This window comes from Notolepis coatsorum, assembly GCF_963971535.1.
Source record: "Notolepis coatsorum genome assembly, chromosome: 4".
In the NCBI taxonomy this organism is placed as follows: domain Eukaryota; kingdom Metazoa; phylum Chordata; class Actinopteri; order Aulopiformes; family Paralepididae; genus Notolepis; species Notolepis coatsorum.
The window spans coordinates 193,629,760-193,652,571 of NC_140168.1; positions in this window are offsets into that span (position 1 = coordinate 193,629,760).

Consider the following 22,812-nt stretch of genomic DNA (forward strand, 5'->3'; position numbering starts at 1 on the left):
AGTACCAAGTAGTACTCTGTGGTACCATGTAGTACCCTGTACCCTAACTAAACTACCCTATAGTAAACTACCCAGTGGTACCATGTAGTACCCTGTACCATAACTAAACTACACAGATTAATCTAAAGGTCAGTCCCCTATAATTTATGGTATTATTATAGCCTATGTGTTGATGTTGAAACATTTCCTTTCATACCCTTTCAGGTTTATAACCTGCTATTGTGACTGCTATTGTGACAACCATTTGTCAACCAATTAAATGACAAACAAAGGTCAAAGAAGTCACAGAGTTATATCCATCCTTGATCACGTTGCCTGAGCCCTTCAAGTGGGGAAAATAAGAACAAACTTGACCCCCTCCAACGTACAGTTTCCCCCACCCCACCTGAAAATGGGGGACCCTGATGTAAACAAGACGAAAGTCTTTCTCTGGTCTGCATCCCCTTAACAATTGTGTGTATTGAGCTGTACTGTATTGTACCCATTCTGCAATCTGTTAATACAATTTTCAATCAATCAACATATCTGGAGGTGGACAGTAAATTACTTTAATTACTCTGATCGACCAGATTTCTATTAAGTAACACAACATTTTTTAGTTATCTTTTATTAAAAACCTGTACTTTTACTTAGAAAGATGTTTTAAACACGAACAGTTGACTTGAATCCCTTTGCTGTGATATAAATCTATGTGAAGCTATAAGATGCTATGTAGAGCAAACTAAACTTATACTGATGACACCAATGTAGTGAAGGATGTCGAGGTTTTTTCAATGTATATAATGTATATATTGGGGGAGATGACAGCATCTAAAGGGGCCATGTCAGAGAGGTAGATGTGCATGGTGGTGGAGGCGGTCGGAGAGAGATGCAATGTATTTAGCAGCAGACTAAGATAGAACCACAGGGCATGCCGAGGTCGCCATCAGCACATAACAACTGATAAGAACAGCAGCAGGCAGAATGGTCAGAGAGAGAGAGTTTGACATCAATGAAACATACGTTTTGAATGTGTGTGAAGGGGTGAACAGCAGTTGCCAAGACAGCGTGTCACATGGCCACAAGAAGAGGGGCGGGGCCTGTCATTGATGATAATGATGATGATCATTATAATGTGAATCTTTCCGGGTGTGAGTTAGAACAGGACACAGCATGATACGAGCAGACGTGGAGAGAGAGACTAGAGGGTGCCCCCCCCCCCCTCCTATTCAAGTTTCAAGTTCAAGTTTCTTTAATAGTTGTCATACAGAAGTACAGAATACTTTCATACAAAATGCTTCTTACTGTTACGCTCCAGAGACTGTGCTAGACAAGATAGTATCAAATAACATAGTATAGCATGTAATTTAGAAGAAGAAAATGAGGTCACAGTGTTCGGTATAGACATATGTACAATGTTCTGAGTTACCATATAATATACAATACTATGCAGTGTACTAATGTACAGTACTATATAGTGCAAAGCAGAAATGGGATGAGGTACAATTTAGGTACAATTTACAGTAAGGTGTACGAGTTGTAGTGCAATCCTTCATCAATAAATATAAAGTGTGGGGAGTGGGTGCTACAGTGTGTTTGTTTAAAGTGGGTGTGTGCTATAAAGTGTGTGGAGTGGGTGCTACAGTGTGTTTGTTTAAAGTGAGTGTGTGCGTGTGGATGTGTGTGCTATGTGCGTTTGGTGGTTGTTGTTGTGTAGTGTTCATTGTTCGTTTAGCAGCCTGATGGCCTGGGGATAGAAGCTTCTTCTGAGTCTTTCTGTCTCACATATTGCCTTGAGGAGGCTAGCTTCGGCTAACAAAGAAGGGTTTTGGCTAACGAAAAGGCCTCAGCCACCATTGGACTAACAGCAGACAAGACAATAGAATAATGAATTTAGTGTTCCATCAAAGACTTTTCAAGGACAATACGAGATGGGTAACATCTGAGGCTTTTTGTTTATGTAATAAACAACGGGTTCCAAGAAAGGTAACATGTCTGACGGTGTGAATTATTATGATTACGGATTGCATTAAAGGGGAATGACCACGATGTACAGCCAGTATGAGAAGACGTCAGAGAAAATAAACACAACGCAGAACTACACAACGACAACGATGGAGAGGTGATAAGTGGCTGATTGTGGTTTGCCAGAATCTAACAGTAGCCAACTGCAGTGGAGAGCTGTCCCCGAAGCGTGTTTTTTGGCAGGGTTTTTCGAATGGACGATGTGCTCCTAAATAGTTTTTCTGGTTTAGTACTGTCTTGACTTTAGGCACATAGCGCACATTTATGCATATAACATAGAACATATGCGAGGGCGGTTACGTGGCGCAGTGGGCAAGGCGCTCGCAACAAATGCTGGAGACTAGGCTCGAACAGGATGCCTCCTGTTTGAGCCCCGCTCTCCACATTGCTTTCAGTTTAGCTGGTCGTCCACAGTAATACACAGTGGGCGTATTTCGGGGAGGGAAACTGAAGGGTGGGGATCGGGCTTGTGGACAGCGACTCCTACAGGTCGGTTGGTGCGCCTGCGCAGTAGAATCAAGAAGCGACGGGGGCGGGGCCCCTCCAAAGCCCAGACCCCGACGCTGAAAGATCAAGCCGTGCAGGTGAAAAGATGCGACGGCTGTTACCTCGACTATCGGAGGGGACTCGTGCTATGTATGACTTAAGTCCACATTGCAGCCGGCTTGTGGGAGGCAAGAAACAACGTTCAAAGACAGGGGATGGTTGAATTGGACGATATGAAAATTGGGATGCGGTAAAAAATGGTAGTACCTACTTACTGGTCACAGGAGTCTTCAATAACGTTTGGATGGTATTCCATTTAGTTGGAACAACATATTTGTTGGCCGACGGCTCCTGCTATCTTAACGTTAGCAAGCTATACGTCACATGCTTAGCATACCTGTGTAACGTTAGGTAACTTGTGTTCTGCTGGGAAAGTTCAGCATCACTGCATACACTTATTTTAATCCAAACGCCCATTTGGAAATGTTGTATTATGAGTAGTGCTGTCAGTAAAAAAATTTATAATTAATTACAGGATTTGAAATTAACCCTTTATCTGCCAGAGACGATTCTGATCTTAATCCACTCTCTGCCACCACTGTAAGTCTATGGAGATGTTCCCCTTATTTGCAGGGCTATAACTTTTTAAATTGTATTGCTAAATTGACATTACTATGGCCCATTCAACATCAAGTATCTATCGTTTAGGATGTAGCAACGTTCTACTTTTTCATTCACACATTCATACTAAAATATGGTCTAAAGTATAAATATGTTTTTATCGTTTTCTGCAGCATTCCATAGAACGTGAGTTATAGCCATAAATACATATATTAGATCATCAAATGTAGTTTGATACTGATTGACGTCAGATAAAAAATGTCAATTGTACAAGGTCCTAAACGTCATGCCTCATCATCTGCTGGTGACCGGAGGGGGGGGGGGGGGGTTTATAAGTCCGTGGCCGACGTTAAATCATTTATGTAGTATGGGTGATATGTTGATCAGAGCAGTTTGTATGTATAATAATAATCAAACACGCTGAAACTCACCGCAGCTTCCTCATAGCGTTGGGCGATCAGCGTGGAGCAAAAAGATCGTTATTATGGGTTGTCGATCTAGTTGGTCCAGTTCCAGGTTGTGTAATACTATATACGTCCAAATCATGTTGTTTATCCAGTTATTGGCAACGGATCGATATCCAGTGTATCAAGATGGAGGCCGGACGAAATATGGGTGAGCACCACTTCCGGCCGCTCACTTCCGGTTTTGGCAATTCGCCGATCGGCCACCAGATGGCGGTCTTGAACCGCTGGAGAGTTGAGAGGAGATCTACACGAGATCTCAAGTCTCTGTGGGTGAAATATGATTGCCATGACAGATTTTTGAAATATTGATCTCAAAGACGCTGTACGACGTCATTGGCAGATTACGCATGCCGAAGAATGACGTCTAAAGTCGTCCTTGGCGATTAAAGGGTTAATGAATCTAATTAATCACATTTTTATCGCATAACTATTTTAGGCCTGATATTCTATATCCTATAATCATATTTCAAATGGCATGTGTCCGGATGGCAGAATTCAGTACTGTATCTACAAAACCTTCTGTTTAATCATCTTCCATTTATTCATTTGCTTAGATTTTTCAGGTCTGGTCAATTTTAGCATGATGTTATTCACAGTCAAAGATAAAAAAATGTAATCCATATTCTCATTTAGTTCATTACAATTTAATCAAGCCTAGTAACAGACACAGTTTTTCACAGTTACTTTTCTACTCTGCATTGTATATATGTGTATTGAACACTTTTGTCTATGTACTTGACTTCTATTTTATACTTATTTTATACTTATCTATTTTTATCTAGCACAATCTCTGGAGCAAAACAGAAACACATTTTATATAAAAGTATTCTGTACTTTTGTATGACAACTAATAAAGAAACTTGAAACTTGACCCCTCCTCATCTCGACTAGACTGTTGTTGTCCTGTGTTCGGGTGTGACTTTCAAATGATTGTAAACACAACATAGTACTGTGATATTCTGTTAGCCTCTCATTCCAAACAGCACTGTTAGCCTCTCATTCCAAACAGCACTGTGTCAGCCTCTCATTCCAAACAGCACTGTCTGCCTCTCATTCCAAACAGCACTGTCAGCCTCTCATTCCAAACAGCACTGTTAGCCTCTCATTCCAAACAGCACTGTGTCAGCCTCTCATTCTAAACAGCACTGTCTGCCTCTCATTCCAAACAGCACTGTCAGCCTCTCATTCCAAACAGCACTGTTAGCCTCTCATTCCAAACAGCACTGTGTCAGCCTCTCATTCCAAACAGCACTGTCTGCCTCTCATTCCAAACAGCACTGTCAGCCTCTCATTCCAAACAGCACTGTTAGCCTCTCATTCCAAACAGCACTGTGTCAGCCTCTCATTCTAAACAGCACTGTCTGCCTCTCATTCCAAACAGCACTGTCAGCCTCTCATTCCAAACAGCACTGTTAGCCTCTCATTCCAAACAGCACTGTGTCTGCCTCTCATTCCAAACAGCACTGTGTCTGCCTCTCATTCCAAACAGCACTGTTAGCCTCTCATTCCAAACAGCACTGTGTTAGCCTCTCACTCCAAACATCACTGTTAGCCTCTCATTCCAAACAGCACTGTTAGCCTCTCACTTCAAACATCACTGTTAGCCTCTCATTCCAAACAGCACTGTGTTAGCCTCTCATTCCAAACAGCACAAACAGGAGGTCTGCTTTTAGTCAGACAGCCTTTTCCGTGAGAGCAGCCCACACCTGGAACAGTCTGTCAACACGGCCCAGGGAGTATCAAAGTTACATTTAATTTAAAACTAACTTAAAATCATGGTTGAGAGATGGTCAAGTGTGCGACCATTTTAACTGAGGGGTTGTATTGTAATGTATTTTAATGTATTTATTTGTATGTATTTTAGTGTATTGTAACCTATACTGATTCCTACTGTGTTTTAATTATTGTATGTTTTAATTATTGTTGTGCTCATGTCACCTGCCCCAGAGACTACAGTTGAAAATTAGCCAACTTGGCTAAACTGGCATATTTACAGTCAAATGTTCCTTAATATGCACTGTCTCTGTATTTTAAACCAATAAATACAAATACACTGTGTTAGCCTCTCACTCCAAACGGCACTGTGTCAGCCTCTCATTCCAAACAGCACTGTGTCTGCCTCTCATTCCAAACAGCACTGTCTGCCTCTCATTCCAAACAGCACTGTGTTAGCCTCTCATTCCAAACAGCACTGTGTTAGCCTCTCATTACAAACAGCACTGTGTCTGCCTCTCATTCCAAACAGCACTGTCTGCCTCTCATTCCAAACAGCACTGTGTTAGCCTCTCATTCCAAACAGCACTGTGTTAGCCTCTCATTACAAACAGCACTGTGTCTGCCTCTCATTCCAAACAGCACTGTTAGCCTCTCATTCCAAACAGCACTGCCAGTCTCTCATTCCAAACAGCACTGTTAGTCTCTCATTACAAACAGCACTCTCAGCCTCTCACTCCAAACAGCACAAAAGTGTGATTGGAAAGGTGATGACATTGTTTTTCTCTCTGACAGCTCCCCGTCGGCATAACAACCATCCCTCCTCCTCCTCTTCTGGATGAAAACCGTATTTTTCTCCGAGGGGGAATTTGATTTGCACATCAAGCACGACAGCCATCAAACATAACATAAATAACATAAAAGAACGGCATTGAGGGAAATCGGTGAATAAATAAATAAATAAACACTTACAGGTTGCAAGCCTCCCGTTTCACTTAAGATTCTATGATTTGATTGACATTTCATGCAGACTTTCTTCCAGGTAGAGTACTGTACCTGGTCATGCATCAAACACGCATGTTACCATGTAAATTACCAAAGACTCATTTGCTAATACTGGATTAATCTTGTGTGTAAACAATTACATGTTCACATGTTTCAGAGATATAAATATGAACGCATGTTCTAAAGGAAACTCAAATCAAATCTAATTTATTTGTAAGGCCCGACAACACACGTTAATGTCCCCATGGGGCCGGACACGTCTTCTTTAAACAAGTCAAGAAGAAACATCACAATAAGTCAAGAACAAAACAAAAACAAATACCTTGAGTCCAAACCTTCGAGCTGACGGTATCTATAGTGTAAACCTAGTGTAATCATTATACTAGGATAACACAGATAATGATGATGACTGGCCAACAACACGTATTGGACTCCCGACAAGAGGCATATCGCAAAAGGTTATCCCCAGTGAGATGATGCAATTAATCTAAGCACAACCCTGGGGCTCTCCTGGGGATTTCGGTGGTCCGGGGGCCCCTCATGGTTTGGGGCCCCAGGGCATTTGCTCGGTGTGCCCGGGTGGTGATCCAGGCATGGTGGACAGAAATCATTGATACAAATGTTGGTATCCTATATTGTGGTATAAAGAAATTAAGTAGTTTAAAGAGGCACTTCACCTACATTTTATTTGCACAACTGCCTCTTTGAACTGCTGCGGTCAAGCAAGCGATACCGGAGTCTCATGGCAAGCACAGAAAGACTCAGAAGAAGCTTCTATCCCCAGGCCATCAGGATGCTCAACGAACAATAACACTATGTAACAACCATCAAATGCACTCACAGCACACACATCCACACGCACACACTCACTTTAAACAAACAACTCACTGCAGCACCCACTTTACACACTTTAGAACACCTAAACACACTTTATATTTATTGGTAAATAATTTGCACTACAACCCATACCTCATTACACCTTACTGTAAATTGTACCTCATCCCATTTCTGCTTTGCACTATATAGTATATTGTATATTAGTATATTGTATGGTAACTCAGTTACTTCTACTCTACATTGAACATTGTACATACGTACATACTGAACACTTGTGTCCGCGTACGTGACTTCTATTTTTACTTGCTATACTTATTTTATTTTATACTTATCTATTTTTGTCTAGCACAGTCTCTGGAGCGTAATAGAAAGAAGCATTTTGTATAAAAGTATTCTGTACTTCTGTATGACAACTACTTGTTATGGTTTGACACCGACCCCAAACGCAACGACACAAGAGAGTAGGATTCAGAATTGCCAAAAACAAGGGCTTGTTTATTAAGACTAAATAAACAGCACAGACTGGGAAGAGTTCAAACAAAGACTGGAATACAAGCTAGGATGAATGTTGCTGCTCTGCAGCCTCTCCCGGGATGGTAGTCAGGGGAAGCAGACGCTGACGTCAGAGCCGCTCTGCAGACCTCTCTCGGCAGAATCTCCGAGGTGGTTGCGGGACCGAGAGGGAGCGAGTTAACTCAGAATGCAGGTGGAACAGAGCAGGTGAACAGGAGAGGTGACTTGTACCCGAAAACAGAGTTATCCAAGTGACTGAATCTTCGGTGTAAATACACACTGTGAGTAACGTTCCAAACACAATCCCAAGTGATAGATATCTTCGGTGCAAAATAAACACTGTGAGCGAAGTCCCAAAATACAAATCCAATGTGATAATATCTTCGGTGTGTAAACACACAGTGGGAGATGTTAGGCCAAAATATTATCCCAATGAAACAATCCAAAAAAGGCTAAACGCTGGGTGAGTGACTGTCTGATAAAAGCTGGAAATCTTCAGTGTTATAAAAACACACGAAAAACGGAATTTGATCAAAGACAGTCATAAAAAACTCACCCAGGCGTTGTGCGTAAAGAGCGTTGGAACAGAATGGAGCGAGCGCGTCGCCTCGGGGAAAGGGTGTCCAAGAGGAATGCTTCTTGAATATCCTGGAGGCAAAGCACAGGGAAACAACAGCAGGCAGCAGGAACGGCGAATGCAACTGAAATATCAAAACGATCCAACAAAACTTGAATGGGGAAACAGGGTATAAATAATACGGGAATGCTTAATTGACAAGCAGTGACAGCTGAGGGATGTGATTGATAAGCGTGTGGACGGGGGAGAACCAATCAACGACGTCTCAGGGAAGAAGCGTGTGAATAGGGGAATGAAATGATTAACAGAAAACAAATGGAAACAGAGGGAGTAGGCTTAAAGGAACAGAGCGAGTAAGTGAGCAAAGGACAAAAACCTCACAACTACTAAAGACTCTTGAAACTTGAAACTTGCACATAATCTCACATGTTCCAAGGCTCTGAACTGTTTTGCACACATTAATTTAGTTTGGTTATTGAGAGTTAATGAGTTTGAATATCTCCTCCTGTGATGTCATCAGAGGACACTGAATCCCTATTGCAATCATTATCTCTATCATCTACATAATTTAATTGAGCTGAAATTAAAGGTGTTGTACTGTAAGTGGTATTCTTTTTGTTCAAATAAGTGTTAAATAGCTCTACATGAGTCTCTCAGTCCCTCCGCTCTGCAGTGAACTTCAGTAAATAGGAAACAGCCCAATTTATCCAATCAGGAGAGAGAACCCCATATATTTGTGACTTGTTTATTTATGCATTGAGAGTTCTCTCAGGGCCCTCGATCAATCGATCAAAAACGATCAAAAGTTCCATTATCCAGATTCAATTAACCCGATGTTTGAATCCAGGCTTTCCCTGTTCCTCGAACGCTGATTCAGTCTCGTTAATTCGAACCAGACTTGATACTCAGGATAATTGCGTGCGGCCGCCTCACCTGAAAAGACAGCAGGTGTCGATCGCAGAAATCCTGATTTTCTAACGGCATTGATTTGATTGATTGATTGAAAACTTTATTAACAGATTGCAGAATGGGTACAATACAGTATGGCTCAATAGCCTCGCCGACAAGTTAAATGCATAATCTATAGGCTAATTTTAAGTCCCTCATTACCCCAATCCATCAGATTATATTTCTTTAAATGTGCCTGCTGGCAGTAGGCTTAATGGAATGAATAATCGAATGAGATCTTGCTAGCGAAAATAATTAGTTCAACTATTTCAGAATAAGTAGACAAAAACAAGCCCAAAGAGTATCTAATTGATACGAATTAATAGATACTTATGAGGATATCTGTACTGTATGTGCTTAGGTATCATGTACTATATAATATATGGTTCCCAAAGTTTTCACGTGTCAGAGAGGCTTGGAGGGAGGCTATACAGTTTCACTATTAATCAGGTTTTAATCTGTTTCGGACATCATCCATACATGCATTGAATTGATTAACCTTTGGTTTATACCAGTGACACCAGTCATGTTAATCACCTTCTTGTTCATCATCAGATAACACTAGTGCTTGAGCAGATAAATGCATTTTCTCAAATTCATCAAAACGTCAAAGGCTTGCAATTGCTCATTCATTTTCTCAAGTCACATCCACGTCATCAAATCAAACAGCGCATCTCCTCAAACATTTGAATCCCAGTTACAATATCACAATAACGTGTGAGTGACAATTCAACAATCCACATATTCCGATCCATTGTAATTCATATCCACAATCCATGCATGAAGACGCTTCAATTTATGCTTGAATGAAACACAATCCGGGTGCAAATACATCCACAGCCGAGAATATGAAACTAATCAGAGCCAAACGCCTGATAGGTTTCATTCATTAAAAACATCCCCGCGGGATTCACATTTGTAATGTTCCGACGTTATTAAAATAACCACAGTATGTGTATCGCGATCGCGAGCGCCGTATATACGGCGTGCATTATTTAGGACAAAGTAAATTTATTATCAGCATTTTAGGTATATTATTTTACATTTCAAAAGCCCCCTCTAGAAGAACGAAGCACAACAACATAATTCCGAATGGTATAATGGGATCTAGACTGTGAGAATTATTTCAGGAAGGGAGCTGATTTTCTTTGCGAGGGTGTGGCCATGCAGGTTATCGAGCTAACTGAACTAAACCCTGCCCTCGACCAGGTTCAAACTTTTTGAACTGTTGCCATAGCAATTTAGAAAATCGCACGTCGGGGAACCGAAAGGTCTAGTTTAAGTCAAGTTATCCTGAAAATGATCCGACTAACTCAGTTAGCCATACGAGGAACATGGAGTTAGCCATACGAGGAACAGGGCCCTGATTGGATAAAGTGAGAAACTAAATATTGTACTTTAGCTACTTTACATAAACTACACTGAAGTGAAGGTGAAGTCAGTCGGCTGCTAAATACAGGAGGAAGATTTGACGAGGCCTGAGGATTAATGCCTCGAGGAGATGGGCGTACAGTCACCACAAAGTATGAATGACAGCAGCCGAGACGTGTCCATGTCATTCTCAACTGTCAGGACAATATTTACAAAGCAAGTGTGCATCTGTGACTGACTTAAGGCAAAATACTCTCTCTCTGTCTCTCTCTCTCTCTCTTTCTCTCTCTCTGTGTCTCTGTCTCTCTCTCTGTCTCTTTCCCCCCTCCCCCCATCTCTCTCTCTCTCTGTCTCTGTCTCTCTCTCTCTCTCCCTCTGTCTCTCTCTTTCTCTCTGTCTCTCTCTTTCTTTGTATCTCTCTCTGTCTCTCTTTCCCCCCTCCCCCCATCTATCTCTCTCCCCCCCCCCCCCCCCCCCCCCCTCTCTCTCTCTCTCTCTCTCTCTCTCTCTCTCTCTCTCTCTCTCTCTCTCTCTCAATTCAATTCAAATGGCTTTATTGGCATAACGTACTTCTACATGTTGCCAAAGCAATATTAAACATAAACATGGATTACAAACAGATATAAGTACATACAAAATATCATCGTAAAATAAAACATCAAATATTACGGCGTAAACATGTCAGGTGACTGTCACTCACTGTTCCTCAGTTTGTGGCAGGCAGCAACATATGCTGCTGCTAGCTCACAGCTGGTTGAGTCCTCCCCTAGTAGGACTGGTAGTTTTTCTGTATCTGGTAGTGCGAGAAAGCCTTTTGTTATTAATAAAAAAAAAATTTAAATGCGTTTCTCTAATATATTTATATTTTTCACATTTGGTGAGGAAGTGCAACCCAGTTTCAGGCTCACTGAGGGTGCAATGACAGCACAGCCTTTGCTCTGCAGGAAGCCAGGTTTTCCTGTGCCTCTCCTTTTCAACAGCGAGGCTGTGCTCACTCAGTCTGTATTTTGTCAAGGTTATTTTTAGTTGTTGATCAGTCACCATGCTCAAATAATCTGCTATGGTGTACTGTCGATTTAGAGCCAGATAGCACTGCATTTTGCTCTGTGCTTTTGTTTGTGTTTTCCAATAGGTGATGTAGTTTTGTTTTAGCTATGTAGTAATTTGATTTATTCTGATTGGTGATGTGTTCTGTTCCTGAGGTGTGTTAAGAGAGCAGGTTTGTGGACTCAGCCTCAGGACCAGCTGGGTAAGGGGGTTCCTGATGCTCCTCAGCTCTTGGCACTGCAGGGCTTGATAATGGTACGAGAGGGGGTCACTTCATTTTAGGTGTGTCCAAAAGTTAATTGCTCTTTTTTGTATTTTTAGTATTGGTGGGTAACGGCCTAATTCTGCCCTGCATGCATTGTTTGTAGTTTTCCTCTGGACATGTAGGAGAATCTTACAGAACTCTGCATGCAGGGTCTCAATGGGGTGTTTGTCCCATTGGGTAAAGTATTGTTTTGTAAGTGGACCCCACACCTCACTGCCATAGAGTGCAAGGTTCAATAACACATTCAATTAATTTGAACCAGATTCGAATTGGTACAGTATTTTTGTTTGTATATTTCTTTTTATGGCATAGAAAGCCCGGCATGCTTTCCCTCTCAGCTCATTGACTGCTTCCTTAAAATGTCCAGTTGAACTTAGTTTTAGGCCTAAATAGGTGTAATGTGTGCAGTACTCTACATGTTTTGTACCAATTGAGAACTTTGGTAGGACGTCCTGAGATCTGGATCTTTTTTGGAATATCATTATTTTGGTCTTTTTGGGGTTTACTGCCAGGGCCCAGGTCTGACAGTAATGCTCTAGCAGGTCCAGGCTCTGCTGTAGGCCGTCTGCTGTGGGGGACAACACAACCAGGTAATCTGCAAAGAGCAGGCATTTCACTTCCCGATTGTGGAGACTTACACCAGAGGCAGAGGACTTTTCTAGTATATTAGCCAATTCATTAATATAGATATTGAAGAATGCCGGGCTGAGGTTGCAGCCCTGGCGAACGCCTCGCCCTTGGGTAAAGAATTCTGTTCTTTTTTTGCCAATTTTTCATCATCATTAGGTGGCTTCTTCGTTCCGAAGGTTGCCTATCACTCTCCAACCCATTCTGTCCCCACTTCTTCTCTCCAACTCCGTGACTCCACCTCTCACTCCGCTCCAATCACAAACATCGTCTACCCAGCCTCTTCTTGGTCTTCCACTTCCTCTCTTTCCATCCACCTCCCCCATCACCACCTTCTTGAACATCTCCCCGCTGTATCCTCTCAGAACATGCCCGCACAACTCCATCTTTCTCTTTTTCAACCTCTCCAGCAGCTGTCCTCCTTGCATATCCGCTTTTCTCAGTACCTCCTCATTCTTGATCTTATCCTTCCATGTTATCTTCAGCATCTTCCTCAGCGTCCACATTTCAAAAGAGTCTATCATCCTCTTTGCCTCTTCATTCAGCGTCCATGCTTCTGCTCCATATGAAAAGACTGACAACATACGTTTCCAAAATCCTGGTCTTCGTTTTCCAATTTATGTTTCTTCTCAATAATTCCTTATGGTTCCAGAATGCGCTGCACATATTACCAGAGTACATTGATTTAATAATATCATATGTTTTACGCCCTACACCACTCTCTATAACTTTATAGAACAGTCCTGTATGCCAAATAGAATCGAAAGCCTTTTGGAAGTCAATAAAACAGGCATATATTTTGGTTTTATTTTGGTTTATATGTTTATCAATTAGGGTATGTAGGGTGTAAATATGATCGGTTGTGCAGTGTTTTGGTATAAATCCAATTTGGCTTTTACTCAAGACATTGTGCTTGGTAAGGACATTTAAAGGTCTGGTATTCATAATACTACAGAAAACCTTCCCCAGATTACTGTTCACACAGATGCCTCTGTAGTTATTAGGGTCAAATTTGTCTCCGCTTTTATAGATTGGGGTTATGACTGCAATTTGAAACTGGCCCCTACAAATGTCCTAACCCAGCTGTACAGTAAATGACCAAGTATGGCTTTGTCAGTAGTTCAATGTACAGTGTACAGTGCCCCCCCCCCCCTACCCCCCCCCCCCCCCACCTCCAATGTACAGTACCCACCCACCCACCCAACCTCCCCCAATGTACAGTTTCTACGTCAAATGTATATACACTCTTTTTCTGGACACTTTTTGTATCACAAACAGTACTGTATTTGCAAATCTGATATGTCATAAATGTATAGATGTAGCAGTACTGTCTATCTGTATGTCATATATGTTATGATGAATTGAAAATGGGGGACCCTGATGTAAACAAGACGAAAGTCTTTCTCTGGTCTGCATCCCCTTAACAATTGTATGTATTGAGCTGTACTGTACTGTACCCATTCTGCAATCTGTTAATAAACTTTTCAATCAATCAATCAATCAATCATGAGTCCGTGATTCCAGATGTCAGGAAAATATCCTACACTCAGGACCAAATTGAATAGTTTTAATATAGCCAATTGGAATTTCTTGTTCATATTTTTCATCATCTCATTCAAGATGCCATCAGGTCCACAAACCGTTTTAGATTTAAGAGTTTGTAGTTTCTTAAGCAGTTCCTGCTCAATAATTGGGGTTATTAAAAATAATGGGTTTTGATTGTCTTTTATGGCAAGCTCCAATTTAGTCAATTTATCAAGAATTTGAGATTGTTCTGTGTTTCCATCAATTTGAACAGTGTGGTATTTAAGCATTACATCACACGCAGGAGTGGTTTGTGACCAATAAACCATGCCTAGGGGTGGTTGTTAGGCCCGAGGCGCAGCCGAGGGTCGTTAGACCCCCCTAGGCATGGTTTATTGGTCACAAATCACGACTGCACGTGGTGTAAAGCTTTTATACAACTGCCAGATTCATCCAACCTTATTTCTATACAATAAACACACATTAATCGAAGATTTATTGAAAAAACCATCCGCCAGAAAAAGTAGTTCCCACAACTCCATGTGGAAGCAGCTTGAAGTGCATCCAACCAAACTAACACATCCAACTGTGTATTATTGGAATGATTGAGAGAAGTTGCCTCATGTGGAAGCAGCTTGAAGTGCATCCAACCAACTAACACATCCAACTGTGTATTATTGGAATGATTGATTGAAAATTTTATTACCAGATGCAGAATGGGTACAATACAGTACGGCTCAATACACACAATTGTTAAGGGAATGCATAGGAAAAAAACGTTTTCTTCGCCCTATTTTTTTATTTATTTCTTTTAGCCTAAACTTAACCAGTTGGAAACCAGGGGTACAGTAATAAAATTAGCAATCAACCAATCAATCAATTCAATAGACCATGCTCACTTAAAACAGCGCTGCTTCTCTCTCAGTCTGACTCCCCCGCTGTTGCAGACAGGAGTGTGTGTGTGTGTGTGTGCGTGTGTGTGTGTGCGTGTCACAGTGTGTGTGTGCGTGTGTGTGTGTATGTGTGTGTGTGTGTGTGTGTGTGTGTGTGTGTATGTGTGTGTGTGTGTTTGTGGGTACGCCAGCGTCGGACAGTGAGAGAGAACGCTGCAGTCAGTAGCAAGAAGGAAGTAGAAATTTAAATCAATCAATTAATCTATCAATCAAACCGCGATTTTTCTTTTGTTCTAGATTGCCTCAAGACCCATCAATTACATCATCCAACATTGTTTAAAGGGCTAACACATTCCCCTTGACAGAATCGCTTCATATTTAGTCGTTTAGTCGCCATTAACATATCCATTTGTAAATATTATTGGCCACCTTCTTGTGATCCGGCGGAGTGATGTGATGTGGGTCGGTTGTGGGCGGGTCCTGGGCCAGCAGCGTGGATTGTTGCCAATAAAGACGTGTAAAATGACTGTTTCAGCCAATCAGAATCGAGAAATTTGCATGCCGTTGTATAAAGTGTTTTAAAATGGGTTGTCCATATATCACTGTTCTGTATAGCCAATTCCTGTTTTTGTGGTTTGTTTATGTGTTTCCAATGTTGCCAAAAGTTGTTTGTATTGATTGCCTCCTCAATTAGTGTCAGTTGCTGTTTGTCATATTGTTGTTTTTTGGTTCTTAGTGTACGTTTGTAGAGTTTTAGGGTCTCACAGTAGAGAAAGCGTACATCAGCATTATTGGGGTCTCTGTGTTTTTGATTTGATAGCATTCAATTTTTTTTCCTATTTTGTATCAAACCAGCTGTTTTTTGTTGCAGTTTTTGGTTTGTTTGTAGTACATTTCAGTTGTGCCTCCTTTGCTGTTTGTCTGTATATATTGTTAATATTGTTTACTGCTAGGTTGAGGCTTTCTTTACTGTGAGAGTATGTGGAGTCTAGAAAGTTATCCAAAAGTGTTTGGATTATTGGGGTATGAGTTGCTTTCTGGTATTGTTCTGCACTGTTTTGGTCCCATCTGTATGAATTTCTGATATTGTACAGCTTACTGTATTGTGTTTGTGACATTGTTGTGTCTGATCTTTTAATAAACAGGGTAATTTGGCTGTGATCAGACAGAGGGGTTAGTGGTTTCACAGTGAATGAGCTGAGGGAGGAAGGGTCAAGGTCTGTGATCATAATCTACAGTACTGTGGCCAAGAGGTGAGCAGTAGGTGAATCTACCTAGGCTGTCCCCCCGAACCCTACCGTTGACAAAGTACAGACTTGAGGCTCTGACAGAGCTGCAGGAGGTCCATTCCACTCCTGTTGATGACCTGGTCACTATTGCTCCTGTGGGGGAGAGTGAAACTATAGCCTCAACGTGAGCATAATACTGTATGCATATAAAGTGCTGTAAAAACAAAGCCTGGGAACACTTTTACTGAAAGAGGACAATAATACAATGAAACACTTGTGTGACCCAAATTAAAAGATTAATAAAAAATAAAGTGCAAAGAAATCCTCCTTCCCTCAACCCTCTTAGCCAAAAAGTCATGGGTCCATCAGAAAGTGTTTATGTCCTCTTTGGTGTAGACCAGGGTTAAACAGTCAACAGCCTTCCCTCTCTTCCTCACTGTGTTACTTCTTTTTCCAAGTGTACTTCTTGTTACTCCTTGCAGCACTGAGTAGCTCTTTGTCTTTCAAAGCAGTGCTGTGAAACTCTGAACAGGACTGCTCAAAGTTGAGAGTGATCAGGAGCTCGCTCCTCATGAGCTCCACTGAGCACCTGTTCCTGCTGTCACTCCACTTGTTGGTCATTCTGGAAAAAATCCTTTCCACATATCCAGTGGATGCTGGGATGCTCAAGATGTGGCTGATGATAGACAGCATGTTAGGCAGGTCAGCTACTTTAAAAACAGCCATCCACCTGGCGGCCACACCTTTGGACTTCCATTCATCCTCAGCATCTTCTCTGAGCCTCTTCAGAATGGTATTGGCTGTGGTGCATTCATCATAAAGTTCATCCATCTTGACTTTATGGATGAGGTTGAGCTTACTAGCCACCTTCTCAATGTCATCAAAGGTCAAGGTGCCATGGTGCAGAGAGAGAGGTTGCAGTGAGAACAGCCAGTTGTCTTCTGAGAAGTTGAACCATTTCTCAACATATGAGATTGCAGTGTTAAGAAATGCAGTGAACTCTGCCCTTGCCATATCTGCTTCCTGTGGAAGGAGGCGCTGCAGCTTCACTTTAGTTAAGTAGCCGTAGAACTGGTCATCTCGTCTCTGTGTGAGTTTCTGCTTGAAGTTATCCATGATGGAATATAACTCAACACAGGTGGTTGCATTACTCTCCAGCTTCTTTACAACTTCCTCAAAGAGGGAGAGGATATTATTGCAGAAGAGAAGGTAAACCTCCACTATGTCTCCATCTTCCTCATTTGAGTCTTCACTGAGCTTTAACAACTCTTGAAGCCGTTTGGGACACTCCTCCCCCAGGCTGATGAAGTAAGACTTCAATGCAGTCCAGGTTTGCATCAGTCTGTGGATGGCTGGATTAAGAGAGAGCCACCTGGTGGTGACATGTCGTAGAATCTCTTGGAACTCAACATCACAGAACTCACAAAATTCTTTGAGTGATTCTCTTCGTTTGGCAGATACAGAGAAGTGGCCATAGACCTTCAGCACAACATTTTCCACATCTATGGTGAGCTTGTCAAGAGCGTGCTTCACTGTGTTGTGCAATATGTGGGCATGGCAGTTTCCTTGCAGCAGATCTTTTTGTTTCTTCTTCAGGTTGGTGAAGACAGAGTTGTGAATTCCATAATTCACATTTGTGTTGTCTGCACTAAATGCTGTCACTTGATTTAATGATAAGCCACATTTCTCAAGGGATTGTTCTAGGAGAGCTACAATCCCGGCAGCTGACTCATCTGGATTCTCAATGAAATCTAGCATTTTGTTGGTGACCCCACACTCTGGAGTGAAGTATTGGACAGCAAGGGGAAACATCTTCCTGTTCCCTTTATTTGATGCATCCGTCTGTATGGAGAATGGGAGGGGTTTGTCTGATGTTAAGGCCTTGAGAACATCACCCACTGCCTTTGGAGCAAGGACGTCTTTGACCAGAGCCTCTGCCTTTGTTCTTCCTAAAGTAATTTTCTTTACGATTTTATAATCATGTAGAACCTTCTGATTGAGCTTGTGTGCACAGTCAGCACTGTTGTAGCTGAGGTTGTGTTTAACCGTGTGGTATACCTGTGTCACCTCAGCTGCAGTAACCTAGAGGGGAGGAGTGGGATGATCAAATTTAAATGAAATGAAATTGAACAGTATGACATTGACTTTTATATTGTTGTCTGAACACTATTTATTTATGTTTAAGTATTTATTTAAGTATTTTTGCATTTATGTATTTATGAATTATATTATTTATGTATTAACTCAACATTAATGAACAATCAACCATATTAGTCAACTGAAATAGCCCTAGACTATGCCAACATAGGCATGAATTGAAAATGGGGGACCCTGATGTAAACAATACGAAAGTCTTTCTCTGGTCTGCAGTATTGAGCTGTGCTGTATTGTACCCATTCTGCAATCTGTTAATAAAGTTTTCAATCAATCAATCAATCAACATCAGATTCAGCAGCCAATATGTAGGCTGCCTCTGCCAGGGCAGGTATAGAAATACTGACATCTAGTTAAAAACACAACCAGATAAATAAGATGTAATTAATAATATCCCATACCGAATCAATCTCAGGAGATGTTTCAGTCATGAAGAACTGTGACACCTGTGCTTGGGTCCTTTGTGTTCTTATATTTCTGGCATGTTGTTCTCCGGAGGCATGCTGTCTGATGTCAGTCAGTCCACCATGTGCCACAGAAAACACACGCCTACATACTTTACAATTAGCTTTGTAAACATCTCCATTGACACTATCAACCCAGGGATTTGCCTCTTCCCACTCAAGTCTGTATTTCTGGAGGCGTTTTGTCTTTTTAGGACACGGTGGAGTAGACATTTTCAAAGCGAGCGCGCAGACACAGAGGTTGGACACAGCTGCGGCAGAACTCTTCCTAGCAACGTGAAAGCGCTAATTCTCATTGGTCGGTGAGCTGCTGAGCGCACGCCACCATAACAGAGTTGCCATGTCTGTTTATTTCCCCCACACTTTGACATTTTTAGCTTGTTTTTGTACGCCGGCTGGCTCATTTCTCTCACTAAACTGGCAACCTTACAATACGGAACATAGGGCGTCCCTTATCAGTTCAATACGGAACGCGTCTTTTAGTTTACAATTACGGAACGATTCCGTATTTTATGGGACGGGTGGCAACCCTAGCTAAATATGCTATAGAAACAGTCTTCTAGCTAGCAAAAACGATCTTTTCTAGCTAGCCCACACTGAGGTTGTCCAGCTAAATATGATCTATACAGATATAGCAGCCTTATTTATGGTGGATGTGTAAACCTATCCTGAGGTTTCCTAGCTAAATATGCTATAGAAACAGTCTTCTAGCTATCAAAAACGATATTTTCTGGCTAGCAGCTAACAATATAAAGTACATTCATTTCAGCTTTATAGCTTACAGTTATATTTCCTACCTGGTTTGATATAAAAATCGATTTGCTATTTGCAGTGTGTTATTATTTTCTTTTGGTTTGGAGGCTGGGACTCAAGATGTAGGAAACAGCCTGTGTAGGTTGGAGCTAGCTAGTTAGCCAGTACTGTTAGCTAGCTTTACTTAGCAGGTCAAAGTTTGCTAAATAGACACACACTGAGGTTCCCAGCTACATGTATATATATAATATAACAGCCTTCTTTGTGAGGGTATTTATCTTGTCCAAGATGTTTATCTCTCTCTTAACAATCAAAAGTTAGATATTAAATCAGGAGCTCATCTTGAGCATGACTTCCTCTTCCTGTTTCTCTCTCTCTCTCTCTCTCTCTCTCTCTCTCTCTCTCTCTCTCTCTCTCTCTCTCTCTCTCTCTCTCTCTCTCTCTCTCTCTCTCTCTCTCTCTCTCTCTCTCACACACACACACACACACAAACTTTTAAATGCTTTTTCAAAGTAGAGCGAATCTCAAATGGATTCAGATAAAAAGCATAATTTTCCTGAAGTCGAGCCAAACCACAAGACGCTCTATTTTGCCTGGAGGTTTTTTTTCTTTACAAGCAGATGTGTGATAAATGAATATAAGTGAAATTAATTAGATTGCATCACAGTCTAATTCCCACTCAGTATCTCCATAATAAACTAATCAGAAGTTATAGGCATTTTTCTCTCTTTCTCTCTCTCTCGTTTGAACCCTTTCACTGCCACACTACCAAACGGTTAACCCTTTCACTGCGACAATACAGAAGGTTACCCCTTTTACCGACACACGACATCGGGTTAACCCGTTCACTACCACACTACAGAAGGTTCTGTTTCGTTAAGGCTTCGCTCAGCATCAGATGCACTGTACCTCACTTCGTGCACGAGCACTGAATACAAAATTCCACCATGTACCTTTACATCCCCATATTCGTCTGACCACACCCCCTTCCGCTTACCTTCATAAGCAGGTGTGTGGTCACCTACTCGCCTCCTTCTTCACTTTCACCACAAGGAAGTGCCTTCGGTAGATCCCCACTTGACGAGGTTGTTAGTAGAAGAAAGTTGGAAAACAAAAGAAGATACGTTGACATCTTTATTTTCTCTCTCACTATTTTCAAGAAAATACGGCGATATTGTCTTCGTTACTGGAGGTCATTTCGACCTTCAACGGCTTTTCGTATTAGGAGCTCACGCCGCTGAAATGCTCCCCAGCTACAGTCCTCCTTGCTGCGGCTGGATGGGGTTGCCCTCCGGCCACACAGCTGGACTGTGGGTAACAACGACTGTGTGAGAAGCGGTTGTTTCCAGGATGGGGTATGTACTGTTTTGCTTGCGAGCTCTGGTTGTTGTTGATGCTGTGGGGGTTAACTGACAATTTACGAAACGCCGACTCCAGGCTGAGGTCCTCTGCTCGGCTTAAACGGCGGTCGGAGGATCTTGGTCTGATGCCCATGATGGTCAATCTAGTGGGCCGCGACCAGTGATGCCACAGATTACTTGTAAAATTAATCCGATTACTGATTACTGATTACTCCTTTAAAAAGTAATCCAAGTTACTTTACTGATTACTTGATTATCAGAGTAACTTAGTTACTTTGAAAGTAACTAGGTTACCAAGTCGTCGTCGTTCCCCCAACAGTTTTTTTAAAACGCTTTATTGAAAGTGCATAAATTGTTTTTAACTTGTTTCTCTGCACATAACGTAAATTGTTAAACTAGTGCTTCAGCTTCTGTACCATCAAGTATGGTAAAGCAACAGTCTATGATGCTCACAGCATTAGAGCAGCCAGCCAGTGGTTTTACAAAACCAGTGTATCCATTCACATCTAACAAATGCAGGCTGAACTATTCAATTATATCAACTGTAACTATTAAATTGTTTTTATAAATGTCTCTCTATAAACATACAATCAGTCTCTCTTTAACATGTAAATTAACTGTAAATCTGGCAAATAAGAGCTTTTGCTCTGCCACCATCAAATATACATTAATCAATAGGGAAAGAAACAATCTCTCTCTTTTGCTGTTTGGCTGGCCTCCGAGTCCTCCTGTACCTAGTCGAAGCGTCGTAGTGTTGTGATTCCAGATGCTTTCAATGCAATTGGATGTGCTGTTTTTAGCGGTAGACAGTATTTACGTTTAGGTCGCTTTCACATATAGTTTTGGTGGACTCGGTGCGGTTCTGGGGGTGAAGTTGAAACATCTGAACAATGTCACGCGGTCGAAAAGGGCGCTTGTCTATTGGACAGTGGAAATGTGTGTGTGGCTGCTGCGATCCCGTGTGTGCGCGCGCGCGCGTGTGTCTGTGTGTGTACTGCGGAGCCCTTCAGATCAGCGCAGCCGAGTTTTGACATGGCATTGATCCATTGTTCTATTGAAGCACATTACCACCATCCTCTCGCTAAACAACTTGTAGACCACGGTGTTTTTATGAGTGCCCACAAGTAGCTGTTTTAATAATATAATAAGCTGCGCGCCTCGGTAATAATAATAAGCCGCGTTTTTTCTTCCTGTAAGCGTTTTGGGGTGGAATTCTCAGACGAATGCAACGGAGCCCTGCTGTCACACGATTGGCGCATATGTCACATGACGTGCTGTGAAGACCCGCCCTACTCTGCCTCTGATTCGCAGACTGTGGATGGGGAATGTGATTGGGCCAAAGCAGAGTCACTCACAGACAGAGAGTCCAGTCACGCCGCGGGCCACATTCTTGTGTAACCCTTTCACTGCCACATCACGTCACTCCCAAATAAGAAAAACAGCTCAAAAATGTATTTTTGACTGTCGAAAACGAAATAAAATACTGCATTCCGCCTGCATTATGAATTTATGATGAGATAGTAACGAAATAGTAATGCACAGCCACTTGGACAAGTAACTGCAATCAGATTACTGGCTTTTAAAGATTAACGCGTTAGATTACTATTTTCGGGGAAAAGTAATCAGATTACAATAACGCGTTACTTAGTAACGCGTTACCGGCATCACTGGCCGCGACAGGTCCTGGTGATCCCAGGGTTCTCGAGCGGATGCTTCTCTGTCCTGTGCAGGCCCCATCTTTCATATACAAATGAAAGTATACCCTAACGAGGAAAAGTGGGCATAGGATCTTCTTTATCGGGAGTTCCATGCTCAAAGGGCCCCGCTGTATGTCTGGATCACCGTTGACAACTGTGTTCTGACATTCTTTTTCTTTTCCCTCTTAGGGGAGGGACTTGGACGGCGGCCTGTCTGAAGTGTGGCTTGTTATGTCGTTGTGTTCAGTTCAGGTGA